We start from the raw sequence: 16369 nt of genomic DNA on the forward strand, positions 1-16369 counted from the left end.
GCACGCTGTTCATTTATGTACTCTGTGGCATGATATTGGCCTAAGCCAGCCACCAGTTTCATACACCACACCAAGGTAGAGACAGCACAGGAATAATGCCCAATAAGCACTGTGGAAGAAGGCATCTGGTTTTGGGAGAGAGGGTTAGTGAACTTCCCCGTAGGAACACAAACCAAGACATACACTCCAAAGAGTGCTTCCTGACCCCATTTCATTCCCTAACACAGACGTTGCCATCAGACCAATAAAAGATTAGTTATGAATAGTGCTTTTCAGGTTTACTGTCATATACATACAACCTAAAATAATCCCTTAATGAAACACAGCAGGATTTTTATCCCCAGGCTTTAACTCAGCATTATAAAAAATATGTTAATTTTTTTCCTCACAAAGTAAAAATTAAGAAAATAACCTAGAAATATGGAATACTCCTTGGAGTTTTAATGGAGAAAGCACAAAGGTGATTCTATATATCAAAATTCAGCACTCCTTTCTTCAGTTCAGGGAAAGGCTGAACAAACAGTGTAAAATCCTAGCTACTCTGACACTTCGTATTTACAATTTCAATGATTTTGATTCTAGTAACATATTTCTCTACCACTTAGGACTTGGAAAAGCTCATACAAGGTTCAGTATTACAAATATAGATATTCAGAAGTTATTATTTCACTGCAATTTCAATATCTTTAAGATTACAGCTATCAGATAAATTACTGATGAATAAAGCTGCTGAGCAGTTTTTATTCTTTTATATCATGATAATTAATTTCTAGTAAATAGACAATAACAGAGCTGTTCTTCTCTCCCTATCTATGGCTCCCTGCCTGGGATCCAGCAGCCCAGCTTATCTGTACCAGTTGCAGGCAGACGTTGGCAGTAACAGATGCCGATAAACAATGGAAATAGTACAGCCAAAGGGAGGGCAAAGTAGGAGGGAGAGAGCAGTGACTGCTGTTTGAATAATTAAGGCTAGCTCACCGCAAGCCAGACATGCTGCCATCCCCTCTGCAACCTCCTATCAGCTATATCAGGTCCACATAAAACTTATTCCTGTTTATTTTTGAGTAAAAATAAAGCTAATGAAACACAGCACAAGTGGATTCTCAGTAATCTCAGATTGCATAAACTCTAAATCTCCAGTGATGCTTTGTATTTGTAATGCAATGTTGCTGTAGCTTGCAATGATCCAAGGATTTAAACAAGACAATGTTTACAAAGGTATCTTTGATTGATAGAGCTGGAAAAAAAATACAGGCTTTCAAGCACGTAAGCTCTTTTTCAGCTCTAAATCTCCAAGGTAAACTGAGAGCATGAATCACCACTCTGATTTTAATTTAATTGAATTAGTCCTTTTCAAGGAAAAGGACAGTTGATACCAAGGGAGCATAAGAAAATGTTAGCAGAAATAGAGGTGATAATGTTTGAGACACTGTGGGACCAGAAATCCGTAATTACTGCCTACAGAACAGTGAGCTCTTAAAAGAGGATATGGTGTAGAGAAAACACTGCCAACCAGTTTTTCTACTGTATCCATGATTTTTAGTTCCCAGGCTAATTTCTGGAGGCATTTTTCACCTCTATCTGAAGGATCAGGATTAAGAGATCAAACTGTGGCTTTTTGCAAAATACTTCTTGCCCTTTGCTGGATCTTTCTTTCTTCCTTTCTTTCTTCCTTCCTTCCTTAATTAAAAACAATTATCTGTGTAAATTAATTCCACTACTCAGTTCTTGTTTCATTTCTCTCCTACAATCCTCATTTGGCCCTCTGGATGAAGTATAGCATCACATCTTGGGACATAAGATCCATACATCCAAGGCTGGACATAGAAGTGGTGGAAAGCTCCATTGTAGGGCATGACCTTCTTCCATCCGAGTGTTAGCACACAGTGAGATGGGATGCCAGTGTAGGTGCAGTCAGTAACATGTGGGAGAAGAGCTCTTTTTGAGATACAGAAAGCCTGTACATAGCATTATCTAATGATCCCAGATTCAGATTTCCTGCTGGAGTAAGGAGGAGGTAAGTTTCTGTACACGCCATACACAGTCAGCCACCGATGAGCTGGAAGAACGATGGTCACTGTAGGAACAGTGATCTGATCCTCCAGTAGTCCTGAACCTGACCTGACAGGCACCAGACCCAAGCAAATATGCAATTGTCCTATTAGTCTTTAAAGAAGTTAAAGAACACACTTGTGAGCTTTTCTGATACAAACAGAACTTTTGTCACAGGAGGGGGAGATAGAAAAATGCAAACAGGTTTAAAGGATGTTATTTAAAAATGTTAACAAGATTAATCCTGTGAATTCCCATATCTCTTGCTTCAGCCTTTAGCAACTTACATTTGTCTGTGATGTACAAGGCACGTGTGCTGCAGAATAAACACCATCCTCCTTCTTTTATAAGTTCTTTTTATAACAGCAGAACGCCTGGAGGCAGGACGCGCTGACTATCTGCACAGCGTCCTGCAGGCTTCTTTACTGACATGAGGTGCACCATTTCTAGGTAATGTGACAGAGCCAGTGCACGTTCCTGTTGCTTCGATGGATTTTACTCTGGAAAGTAATAATCTGTTGTGCCACGTGTGGGGGTGGGGTGTGGGAAAGGAGCAGGGGCCCGGTACCAAATGTCATATGAGCGCTGGTCACATCTATTCAAATCACACTGCTGATACGGCTCGGGTTGACCTTGATGCTTTCTGCCAAAGAGAACATTTATGTAACAAGTTGAGCAGGCAGTCCACAGCTGACAAGTGTGTCAAATAAGCAGACCAGGACTTTTCTGGTGCAGTAAATCACCAAGCGCTTGGTGATGGGCATATTTCCCAAGGTGACACACAGAAAGATCCATCTTTTAAAAAACAAGCTGTTTTCCAGGATGCCCACAAAATTAGTTTTGTTAAACTAATTATAAATTCTACTGAAGCTAAAGTTTATTATTGCTTGACAATTTTCTATTTCATTTTAGCCAAGGTGCTAGGGACTGAATTAGAAATCCCTAGTGCTGAAGGCTATCTCCACAGTATGCGATACAGCAGGTTTTGCAGGTATAACAGATTTAAGGCCTCCGTTCAGGAGACCACCAGTGGATGATACAAAACCAAAATGAAGAAAGAAAACATTAACACAATGAGAGCTGTGTGCACAAAGCGGTATGACTCAGAGGGGCTCACAGCTTGGAAAATTACTCTGGTGGTAACACGGGAGCAAATGAAATGTGTTTCAGGCCAGTCAAGAAATGATTGCTTTGGAGATGATAGCACCCACGTGTAGCTATCTGTAGGGATCGTACTTCTGTTTTCTTTCATAAGAGAATAATAGCTTCTATCAGCACTCATTACTTTAGTGTTAGGCATTTAAAACCTTTGAGGAAAGAAAAATCATATTTTAGTCAAGTAAGAATAAACTTTACTTTTCCAATTTTCCTTCTTTTTTTTTTTTCCCTCCATTACGAAAATATCCACAAAGTGATCTAATAAATTATTAAATAATACAGCTGAACACACAATTTGACAATTGCAGTAGTAAACAGTAGTTTGCTAAAAAGGTTTAAATCTTCATATCTGGACAGATAGTCAAGAACAGATGAGTTGTGAACAGGCAGATTGGAATGATCACTTAATTCTCAAGTATTTATGGAAAAGAATATTCCATCATCTCTCAGACACTGATGCTGAGTGCTTAAAGATGACACAAAGCCTTATTTTTGCTGAAACAAGAGGAGGAATATTCAATGTATAATTAGCGTACTGTGTACTCACTGTCTGTGATAAACCCAGTACATTTAAATAAAATTATCCCAACCACTAATATGATATTTTTACAAGACTTGCAAAAAATGCTATTTTGCTTTCAGGAGTCAGTTTTGCACCTGATCATTTCTAAATGAAATTTATTTAATGTACACAAGCGTGGAGCAGAAAAACAAGCATATGCTAGACTCTGAGTGAAAGTACCACCACCGGACTTCCACTCTGCCTAAAATCAGGAGAGCAAAAAGGCCACTCTTTATGAGTTTTTTTTACCTGCCTTGAAATTCAAATAAAACCAAAAATGCTAAGATATGTAATATATACACAAAAATACCTCCCGTGACACTCGGAGAAGAAATGTAAGTCATGGATTTCATTGCCTTACCTAGGAATTACTACAAAATATGTTTTATTGACCAAAGGAAAGTGGAAGAAGGCAATAAGTAACAAGTCATTCTCTGGATCTGCAGAAATCATTAGCAAAACTCCCATTGATTCAAGTGCCCATAAATTCACTAGGAAGAAAAGGAATTTAGAGGTGGAGGAGGAGCTCTATCCTTTTGAGTTTCAGTAAGATAATTAGTTAAGCTTCAATAATTTTCAATGCAGGCCATAATTGCTTGAAAGAGCTATACTCACATGATGAGTGTCTTCAGCAGACAATGTTGTATCACAGGGAATAACCAACATAATTATATGGCACAGTTTGTCTTGAATTAATAGTTCTGAGAGTTCAGGTTAAGACAGATTCGATTTCAAGTTGTCTAAATCGGGAGCCTAAAAAAAAACCTCTTTTTGTCTTAGCTCTCTGTAAAATAAAACAATAACCCACTAAGTGATTTCTGTTCATTACCGGGCTGCAAACTTTCCAGGCTGCTTAGAGTTAAGGGCTCTCTGATTAACACCGTTGGGAGATGTTTCAACATGAGCATCAATGGTTAGTCCTCACATTGGTATCCTTTATCCTACAGAAGTTCTCCACACTTGACTGCACTCCTTGAAGTGGCTGAAATGATACTTTTTACCATAGGAATGAGAAGCGAAGCTGACAACTAGAAGTGATATCATATGATACTTCCTGCCCTAGGAGCCTGTTTCCAGTTCTTCAGTGCCTGCCAGATGTCAGCCACCACATCAGCAAGCTTCTGTGCAGGACACCTGCTGCTGATTTGGTTGTGTTTCAAACTGAGGTTAGGAAAAAATCACAAGAGCTCTTGTTAAGAATTTCCAGCAGCACTTTTTGGGGGGACATAGGCTTGAAATTTAGTTTTAGTGAACCATCTGCCCCCCAGGAACATGCTTTTGTTATTACACCAGAGGCAAGGACACTCTCTCCTGTGTTCACACAGCCCCCTTTACTGGTGAGATGGAAAAAGCTGGATTTGAGAACACACAAAGCAACAAGAAAAGAAAGGAGAATTCTAACAACTAGATAAAGTCCTCTTCTCTCAGATATTCCACTTCTTGTTTCATTCTACTACATGTTTTTCATGTATAGCTTGTCACAAGAATCAGGGAAATTTCTGTATTTTTTTTTCTTCTCTTCCAAGTATAGATTTAAGGTTGCAAGTTCAAATTTTTGGCATCATTCAAATCCTCAAAGCCATTGAGGATATCCTAGCGGACTTTCTCCATTTCACAGAATCACAGAATCACAGAATTTCTAGGTTGGAAGAGACCTCAAGATCATCGAGTCCAACCTCTGACCTAACGCTAACAGTTCCCACTAATCCATTTCCCTAAGCTCTACATCTAAACGTCTTTTGAAGACTTCCAGGGATGGTGACTCCACCACTTCCCTGGGCAGCCTGTTCCAATGCCTCACAACCCTTTCAGTGAAGAAGTTCTTCCTAACATCTAACCTAAAACTCCCCTGGCTCAACTTAAGCCCATTCCCCCTCGTCCTGTCACCAGGCACGTGGGAGAACAGGCCAACCTCCACCTCGCTACAGCCTCCCTTGAGGTACCCATAGAGAGCGATAAGGTCGCCCCTGAGCCTCCTCTTCTCCAGGCTGAACAAGCCCAGCTCCCTCAGCCGCTCCTTGTAGGACTTGTTCTCCAGGCGCCTCACCAGCTTCGTCGCCCTTCTCTGGACCCGCTCAAGCATCTCCATGTCCTTCTTGTAGCGAGGGGCCCAAAACTGAACACAGTACTCGAGGTGCGGCCTCACCAGAGCTGAGTACAGGGGGATGATCACCTCCCTAGCCCTGCTGGTCACACTGTTCCTGATACAAGCCAGGATGCCGTTGGCCTTCCTGGCCACCTGAGCACACTGCTGGCTCATATTCAGCCGACTATCCACCATCACTCCCAGGTCCTTCTCTGCCTGGCAGCTCTCCAACCATTCCTCTCCCAGCCTGTAGCTCTGCTTGGGGTTATTGCGCCCCAGGTGCAGGACCCGGCACTTGGCCTTGTTGAACTTCATGCAGTTGACCTCAGCCCATCGGTGCAGCCTATCCAGATCCTCCTGCAGAGCTTTCCTACCCTCAAGCAGATCGACACACGCACCTAACTTGGTGTCATCTGCGAACTTACTGAGGGTGCACTCGATGCCCTCGTCCAGATCATCGATGAAGATATTAAAGAGGACCGGCCCCAGCACCGAGCCCTGGGGGACGCCACTAGTGACTGGCCTCCAACTGGACTTGGCTCCATTCACCACGACTCTTTGGGCCCGGCTATCCAGCCAGTTTCTCACCCAACGAAGTGTGCGCCAGTCCAAGCCAAGAGCAGCCAGTTTCTTGAGGAGAATGCTGTGGGAGACGGTGTCAAAAGCCTTGCTGAAGTCAAGGTAGACCACATCCACAGCCTTTCCCTTGTCCACCCAGCGCGTCACTTTGTCATAGAAGGAGATCAGGTTCGTCAAGCAGGATCTGCCTTTCATAAAGCCATGCTGACTGGGCCTGATCGCCTGCTTCCCCTGCAAGTGCTGCGTGATGACTCTCAGGAGACTATCTCCTACTATCCCTTGAGTTACCCAGCTTTCAAAGAATCGCAGAGCAACTCGGGTTGAAAGAGACCTTAAGGATTATCTAGTCCCAACCTCCCATGGGCAGGGATGCCACCCACAAGCTTTCCTACTTGCCTACATTTCTATTTGTAAAATCTCTGTGATGTTGACACATCTGCTGCTGGCTATGCACAATACACTTCTCCTCTCCAAGAAAAACAGTTACCTGAGTTCATGCTGTGTAGTTATCCAGTGTAGGATTATTTCAGAAGTCTTTTGCAGCATGAAAATGTTGCTTATAACTTTTATATACACAATATGTAGATAGGATATAAACAACTGCTCTATATTACAGGATCCTAAAAATTATCCGTTAAGCACTTTTGGCCTATCTCTAGATGTAAAGAAAGTCCAGAGAAAACATACAATATATGCATCACTAGAGAGATCTTAATTAACTTTCGGATGATTAAACCCCTTGCAGATGATTAACTCAATTTTGGGAGTATGTGGACAGTATATCAAAATATGCCAGAAGGTAACAAAAACATTATTAACATTCACTCTTAAATGGTTCATCACAAACCACTACAGAGCCCAGGAGACATCTCACACCATCAGTCTTCTGCAGGGACTTGTACTATAGAGCTTGCTGAAAAGATCCCTCTTGGACAATACTCAAAGAACAGCCTTGTATGTGAGAAAAATCAATGTTATTAATATTTTTTTTGTCATTAAAAGTTTTTGTTTTGTTTTTAAAAGTTTCATACCAGTTTGCACTTTCTGATACTGAAGCTGTTCTTTGCTTAGAAACTTACCATTTGTCAAATTCATTAAATTTAAATCACTTCTGGTGCCATCTCCCACACCACTGACACAGTGTACTTAGTGACTGTCATTTTTATATATGGATATATTAGCAGATGGAACACACGCAGGATCTCTTTACTTTCAAGTAGCAGGAAATATTTTATTAAACATTTTTTAAAAGAAGGTGTGATTTCAATCAAAAGCAACTAACATAATAAATCTTATTCTGGAGTGGGAATTTGATGAATGGGACATGTTACTGATAGTATTTCAGTATCTTCACTGCTATTTGTTTTTAAAAAAGTAAACTAAAAGTGAGTTTTTCCCCAAGATATACATCTTCTCTGTAAGACAGTGAACACAGAAATATATTTCATTTTATTGAGGAATACACAACACAGGCTAATGAAATTCAGTCCCTTAATAGGGTTGCTAATGTTAGGCAACCTCCTTTCCTGTAATTTTGTCTGCTCAAAGAACAGTTTTTTCATCCCTGGTTTTAGAGAAAGAGAATAAAGAAAATATGAGAATAAGACAAGTCAAGTGAGGTCTCAGTTGGCTCTACTGCTACAATTCATTTTTTGCAATTCCTTTTTTTAAAACAAACAAACAAACAAAACCTACAGCACCAAAACAAACAAGCATTGAAATCATTCAAGTTCTACAATTCTCCATCTAAAGAGTGATAAATTTTCCAGTCTAACTGATGAACTGAAAACATCATCGCAGAAGTAAATTTATTTCAGATGAGTGAGAAAGCAAGCATTGCTTTTACCAATAATAAAAAATAATTAAAAACAAAAGACAAGATTTCTGCAGCACAAAAAAGAAAGTCAGTTCAAGAGACTGCAATCCAACTGAAGCCAGGTAGCTAGCTACACAAGGCCAGTACAAATATATATCATCAATTCTTGTCAAACCCTTCTGGCTCTGTCCTGCCATACTTTTATGTAACATTTGTTAAACAAATAAGCCTTCAAGGGAACAACCTGTTGGATTGCAGCAAGGTTCCTTCTTTAAAATATAGTCAGAATCTGGGTGTTAGAATGTCCTCATGTTTTTAATGCTCAAAATAGTCAGTAAGATTTTCTGACACAGATGCTATAAGGGAATTTTGGTTCTAGTATAGTTAATTCATCATTCATAATCCATGCCATTCTTTCTAGTGATGCGCATATTATTTTAATCTTCTGAAACCATCTACATGATAGCAAAACATTAAAAACAACAAGAACAACATTCACAAAACAAACTCCAGTTTATTATAAGCATAATGTTTCAAATTGCTACCTCAGGAGTATTTCAGCAACTACTGAGCAGTAACATCCTACCAAAGTGCATTTTGGCAACTACAGAGACACAGTTATCCAAGGGCTGATTAACTGTTGTTCCATTACTGCACTATTTACCTTTAAGAAGTGTTCCTTCCTAGCAGGTCGCCAGCCAGTGTGGGCAGCTCACATCCACTGAACCCTCTTCTCCTAATGAGCGGAGGACAGTATCTGCATCGCCAACGTGAACATTAAGTTGTCTTAACTTTATTTGATCCATATTTTTTTGTTATAATAGTATTTTCAGTATTAATTTCCTCTGAGGATCTGTTTGAATACAAAAACTGATCAGAAGCCCATATGTCAGGGTTTAACAGCTAAATGGAGTGAGAAAATCTTCAATTAGCTGAAAGTGATTTCAGCCAGACAGGCTGTGAAATACGTCAGTCTCCTGACCTAAAAGCTGCAAAAGCTAATTTAGCAGCCATTATATTTTCTAATTATTAAACTCTAGCTGAACATCAAATATTTAGAACCATTAACTGGAGAAAAATAAATAAATAAATGAAACCACCAACAAAACAAAAAACCATCACAAATACAGCAAATGATTTAAATGTTGGAATTGTTTTGGATAGTACAAGCACCAGACTTGCTGAGGAAGTGGGAATGAATCACTGTATTAAATTAAACAAACTGGCCAGCTTCCAATATCAAATAACTACTTGCATTTTGGGTATATTAGAAGAAATATGCCTTTTTTTTTTTCTTTTTCTCAATGATCAGTATTAAACCAGTTTCACAAGTGGTTTGCAAAGTTAAATTGACATTATTTAAAAAGGGAGAGAAAGAGAGTACAGAGTAAGGAATTTTAAATACATTTAGATGAGCATGAGAATTAACTGATAGCTCTTTCCAAAACACATGAAACCATATGCACAGTTAGTATATGAGGGCTGCAAAGTTATTATTGAATTCTTTCTTCAGAAAGCACATCATACCTTTGGTTTTGATACACTAAGCAATAGCTGACAAGTCAGGTGTTCTCTGAAAATATTTAGTCAGATAAAGTTAATTCTTCTTTGCTGCCCATGAGCATCTGTGCATTAAGCCATCTGCTTTTGTGGGGGAACAGAACACACACACACACACACACACACACAAAGCAGGTCAGTTGTCAATAAAGAGCTAAATAAAACTCACTCTGATTAAGTAGAATGTCAGAATGTAACCTGAGACAGAAATTTACATCATTGCCTACTGTGGTTTATCGTTTTTGAACACAGTATCTGTGCAACAGTAGCCTCAATCCCTGCCAGCAGTAGGTGCAAATTGCTATTTTTATGATTGCCTCTTGGGCTGCCTAAAACCTGTCCTAAGCAAATCAGCAGAATTTCGAGAATATAATATTTAATCATGTTTCTTAACTCCAGTCAAGGATGAATTTGTCCTGTCCTATCGTGGTTTTCAGATAGTTGCACAAGACACAAATTTGACATCTTAATTCATGATATTTCTTGTTCTCTCTACCAGATTATGTATGCAAATGTCATTGTTTTATTCAACATAAATTGAAAGCAGATCTTTGTTGTCATTACAGTCAAGAGGAGTTTTACAAACAGCTTCATAGAAATCAGAACTTCCTTGTGAGATTCTAATCTGACCAGCGTGTCATTGTTCCTTTATTCCCAAATATTTACAGCAGAAGACAAATAATGTGTCAACCAATCTTAACTAAATAAAGCCCATTTCAAAAGCTGATGTTCTCTTACCACATTTTTAGTTCACCAAGGAAATTCTCACTTTTATCCATACAGAAATTACTACTTACCACTGCTCATCTTCCTCTGCTTTACTCCATTCTTCATCAAATCATACTCCCAAATGGAAGTGTCTGTACCAGCACCCTCCTGAGTAATCCTTCACCTCTTGCCCTTAAAGCTTGCTATCCCTGCACTTAAATGCAGAGAAAAATAAGGCCGCAACAACCTAGGGTTTTATGTGATATCAGTTAAAAACAGACAAACAAACACAACAAAACAAAACTCACAACAGTCTACACTTCTAGTCTCCTAAGTCAGTTTCAGTAAGAAAAAACTACACTTTTATTGGCTTTGCAAAAAGAATTAGCATGCAATGTAACGTCATCATCTTTTCCAAGCAAATAGCAGTAGATATGCATTAAACACTTCTAAATCTCTTCTATCCCATTTACTCTCCACCTGTCTCTCACACTAAGAGTATGTCATTGAGGCAGAAACACTAATATCACACCAAGTAAAATGGAATACAGATCTATGTATTTTAAAAACACAACTTCTTTCCCTGATCTTTCCAGCATTTGTATAACAAATATAAAGATAGTCAAGAGATGGTAAAACCTACAACTAAGCAGAACAGCATTCAGCTTCACAACTCAATAGTAATTACGTGTTTTCTGGGAGTACTCCTCTTTTCAGTGGCTCAGCCATATGGACAAAGCAGAGGTTTACTGGTTCTAAGTAAAATAATTATACGTATTCTTACATATATATCGTTATGTATATTGCATGCCAGAAAACTTTAAGAACAGCAAAATGTTATGTTCAGTATTTGGTACTATGTTAACTTTCTTTTGAATCAAAATTAGGCTTTGAATCTCAGTCACCCATCATATATAAATTCAAAGATACTGGGATGTATTTGCTACTTGTGCAACAGACGTTCCACCTGAGCAATGGCAACAAGAATAGTGGCAATGGGACTATTTCTAAAATAGTTTATGCTCATTATTTTACAGAAATTTTATGGTAGGTTACCCCTTAAAAAAAAAAAAAAAAAAAAAAAACTTTTTTTTAAATCCGTATTTGTGTGCAAAAACATCTAAGCACGTAGATTTTTTGGAAGCCTGCTATTCTAAGAGCTCTGTTTTTACCCCTTGTATTGCAGGCAGGTCTGCAAGCACTGCTGAGATGTGCAGAGCTCCACTCCTGCACCAGCCATGCCCACACAAAGGAGGTGCCAGGCGCTCTCCTCCTTCTCCCTCCCAGCACGCTGTGGTATTTTTCTAGTGTTGAGATTAATAGACTTAATTAATGGAGTTCTTCATAAACAACATTCCTTTTCACCCTTGTTATTGTCTACACACTACAAAAACAAACAAACAAATGCCATGCTTCCAACAACACCGTGTTGAAAACCCACATGATTAAAGTTAAAAGCATACCAAGCACCACCCAGAACTGCTGTTATTTATGACTGATTCCTTGCTTCACTCTAGCATTTTATTAAAGTGTCAGAGGACCTCAGGGCATCAATAAGCCCTGCCAGGTTCCATCTGGGCTTCCACCAACCTGCCCAAAGCTCAGCACTCCATTTTAGGACCAGGGCTGTCAGCCCCTGCCCCAAAGAGGCCGTAGCAGGACTGGGCTCCTGCTCCCCACAGCCCTGCCCTGCCTGACCATGGGTCCCACTGAACCAAGCCCATGTCCCATCCCCATCAGGTGCTGATGCCAAGGAATGGGGCTGGCCTTGGCTGCCCTGCCACCATGAGGAGCCCCCAGCTCCCCCACTGCCTTGACATTCAGCTCCAGATTGCCCAGAAGTAGTTTGGCTCAGACCAAAAGCATCATGTTAATATAGGAAATACCTTCTACAGTATAACTTTCTAAAAAATATGACCTGTACCTCCTAGAGTCCTAGCTTCTAGATTTCTAGTGTTTTTAGTTCCAGACATCATTAATTTGATTTTATTCCTAATGATGACTGTCACAAAGTCTACAAAATCAAAATACATAGACAGTATACTTCTTCCTGAGAGCTGAGGGCAAAACAAGATATCTCCTAGAAATTTCCATAGCCTTTCACAGAGCCCCCACACTACTTCTTTATCAGCAAGGAGGTAAAGATAAAAGAAAGCAAAAAAATAAAATAAAATAAAATAAAATAATAAAATATATATATATATATATATATATATATATATGTATATATATATATATATAAATAAAAAACAATCCCTGGCTAGGTATTTTAATGTCTAAACTGCAGAATGTTTAATTATTTTCAAAAATCTTTTACCACAACCAAGTAGTTCCCACCCAATTTTCAAAATTAATACATTCTCAAGGAAAAAAAAAAAAAAAAAAAGTTTTCTGATTTTGAGCTACTTGTGCTATTAAGCTTTCTATGCTTTTTTTCCCTAAAAATGATATAAAATGAATATTTTTTGACAGATGACAGGTCTTGACCCACATACTTTCCATCAAACAATCTTCTAAATAGCTAGGTTTCTCAGGAATACAGTTAGAAGTAATTATTTTTATTGCTGTTTCTGGCATGTCTCTTCCTACCATGGCAATATTTATTAATAGTTAACATGCTATTTTTCTGAACCTTGTAAGAACATCTCTTATGGGCATTAGCGTAAATGTTATTTCCTGCTTTGATAGTATTGCAGAAATGACCTTTTGACTGCTATAGCCATTTTTTCATCTTCTCCTGTAATAAAATTAAAATTTAATCAGAACTCCAAGATTCAAAACAACCCAGGCAAGACTGTGTTTTCCAGAATTCTCATTAATAAGCATCAGAATACCAAACCTCTGACAATTACAGGTTTTTGTTGTTGCTGTTGTTTAAAAATAAAATAATTATTTTTAGGATCCTTTGTTGTGGCAAATAATGAGGATTATATTGATTCTGTTACTTCTCTGGCAGATGAAGGTGTCTTTGATCATAAAAATATGAATTCCCACAGTGATCCTTTAATATTCCTTTTTCTATCCTGCTCCCAAAGTACAACCAGCTGCTATAGGGCAATAAGAGTGATATTTTAGATTAAAACCATTAGATGTTGACTCTAAAGAGCAGTTGCAGTTTAAATAAATAGAGAAAAAAAAAATAAATCTCTGAGACATGAGTTAAAGGGAAACCACTTTTATTAAAGGAAAGATGATCACAATTTAAATGCCAAGCTCTTCAACAAATGGATTTTCTATTTTTCCATAGGCAAGACAGCAATATATTGATTTTGTAAAGACCTAAGATTACCCCAGTAACAAGTAAAACTTCAGTGCTTCATTAAAGCAAAAAGTAAGCATCCAAGACAAGATGGGAAGGCAGCGCCTCAGCCTCATGCCTTTGCTAACTGCTATTCTCAAAATAGAAATATATCCCCATTTGATGGTTATGGTGGGATTCACCTGACCTACTTCCAGATGTCTAAAGGTTAACTGCCTAAATTTAAGCTGGTCACATCGGCTCCACAGGTAATGGAGAAAAACAGGTAACAACAACACGTGAATCATCACATCTTTCAGTTTTCTTGTTTATTTTGCTTAACTTCCACACTTAGGTGCTAAATCACAGCTAGTCATGCCTATCAACAGGCACCTTCAGAAATACATAAAGCCACAAGAGTAGAAGTGACCCTCTTTCTTTCCACTGGCAGTAAAGTACCTCCTAGGCAGTTGAAGTCAGGAAAAATGAAATTCATTTCTCACGATTTGTGAAGGTAATAGGAGGACATGCTTTGTCTAAATCACAGATAGCCTTAGTTCTCTCTAAAAGCCATGTAAACAGGACTCAGAAGCCACTTTCTTGCATGATGATGGAGAAAATTAAACAAAGGATTGTACAGGGCCAAAGGATCATAAATGCATCATGGAAAAATTAAAAATAATAATAATAAAATAATATGTATGAAAATATGAATTGTGTAGAGAAAGTAACAAGTAAACAGGAAAAAAAAGTGTAAATTTCTGCTCTTGAAATAGGTTGGTTTGAAAATAAAGTCTGAATATACATCGTATATGATGTTCCAAGTAATAGCCAAAACCTACAGGGATTATGGCCATAGCCTAAAAATGCCGCTTGGAAGGTGCTATAGCAGGCTACAGTAGAATAGCCAAAATTGATGAAGAATGCCAGAGAAAAAGCTCTCACTTTCAAAAGTATTATTAAAAGTAGACTTTTCAGTTTGATCTATTATTTAAAGTAAGAAAGACTCACATCTCTGGTAAAGGACATACAAAATCAAGTCAGCGCTTAAAAAGAAATGAAAGGATTTTTTGCAAATCCATCAAAGTCACATGAATATTTATATCCCTAACAGACAGTACAGTAATTTTCCCATTACCATGTAGGTAGAGCAGCAGTTCATATCACATTTCTGAATGAAAATGCAATCCACACAATTTCTTTAGTTTCTCTTTCTATATGGCTAATAGAACACCTGGTAGAAAATTGCTCATTGAAGTTAATTAGCCTTCAATTATCACCAGTTACATTTCCAGCTGTTCTGTTTCATCCTAGACTTCTTAATTTATTCATCTGTCATAGTCAGATCTGTTTCCTCTATACACAAGATCATAACAAGAAGAGGGAAGAAACCCTGTTTCTGGGGAATTAATCCCTCATCTGTCAGATTCCTGATTGCAGTTTCATCAGTAATCCAGTGCTAGTAAGCATGAAATTTACAGCAATTAATTTTCTACACAGAGTCAAGACAGCTTTTTACTTAGTCCTTCAGGTATACATATCTCAATAAGACTCATGAAAATTAATCTGTATCATTTGGAGTTACCTAAGGTACATAGATTCTTGCTATTATCTGACAGTTAGATAATGCCTGGCATACTGTGAAGCTCTAAAATGAAGTCCTTAAGTAAAAGGACATACAATTTGCTAGTCAGTATCATAAATGTAATAATAAAATAAATACTACTCATGCCTCTTTGCAGCTAAAGATAAAAGGAAAAAAAATTTTTTTTTTTTATATGACATGTAATAATGTAGCAGTTATTTTAAAAAAAAGTCAGAAGATAAAATTAAGTAGTCCTCCATGCCATGAAATATATCCAAATAACATCAATTTCCTCAAATATAGTAATTATTCTAACTTGTTTTGTTGTTGTTATTGTTTTGTTTCATAAAATTTTAATTTATTCCTTACTGATCTTGAATATTTACAATTTGAATAATATTCTTCAGGGCAATTAATTACAAAAGTTGTTTGTTTTTTTCTGACCTTAATTGGGTGATGATTTAGTTCATTCCTTCAAGTGCAAATTCAGACTTATGATTTGTGAAACACTACATATTTGCATGATTAAAATTAACTTTCTTTGAGTGCTTGTGCAAATAAAATTCTGTGGCTCAAATGCCTCCCAAAAATGAACTTAAGAGCAGAATTCAGAGAGAAATCATATGTAAATCTCATGAACACTACTGCATTTGCTGGTGTCTGCACCCACTCACCCAAGGTAGAACCCCACGTAGCCCTTCCTCCTTCACGCCCCATCCACTGCATGGATGCCAGTAGCTCTGGCATTACTGTATGCTGAAAGAAGGGTGAGGTCAGCCTTTATACGAGTAAATATTTGCATTGTAAAGCTCAAAACCTGCTTTATTACATATATATAACACCTTTCATGTTCTTAGAGTTAAGGAAGTGGGTATTTTTGTTGTCTTTTCTTGCCACGAGGTGCTGAACTAACAAACACATATTGGTATGACAATCCTTCCCGAGACAAATCTGTTTGACTGCAAAAATCTATCTAGGTTGCAGTTTTGTCTGAGTAAGAAATAGAGATTTGGGCCAAAATTAAA

General features: G+C 38.0%; 1 protein-coding gene across 2 annotated transcripts in view; it reads right to left on the reverse strand.

The window, feature by feature from the left end:
- The window catches only part of SPATA13 (spermatogenesis associated 13), a 192894-nt gene that overhangs the window by 160202 nt on the left and 16323 nt on the right, over positions 1 to 16369 (reverse strand). The window contains exon 1 of one of the 2 annotated variants that reach the window (XM_084525533.1): positions 2340 to 2510. The exons of the other annotated variant lie outside the window; for it this stretch is intronic. The gene's annotated coding sequence lies outside the window, so the exon portion shown is untranslated. Of the gene's footprint in view, positions 1 to 2339; positions 2511 to 16369 lie in introns of those variants that run through there. 2 annotated transcript variants of the gene reach the window in all.

This window comes from Aythya ferina, assembly GCF_964211825.1.
Source record: "Aythya ferina genome assembly, chromosome: 1".
In the NCBI taxonomy this organism is placed as follows: Eukaryota; Metazoa; Chordata; class Aves; order Anseriformes; family Anatidae; genus Aythya; species Aythya ferina.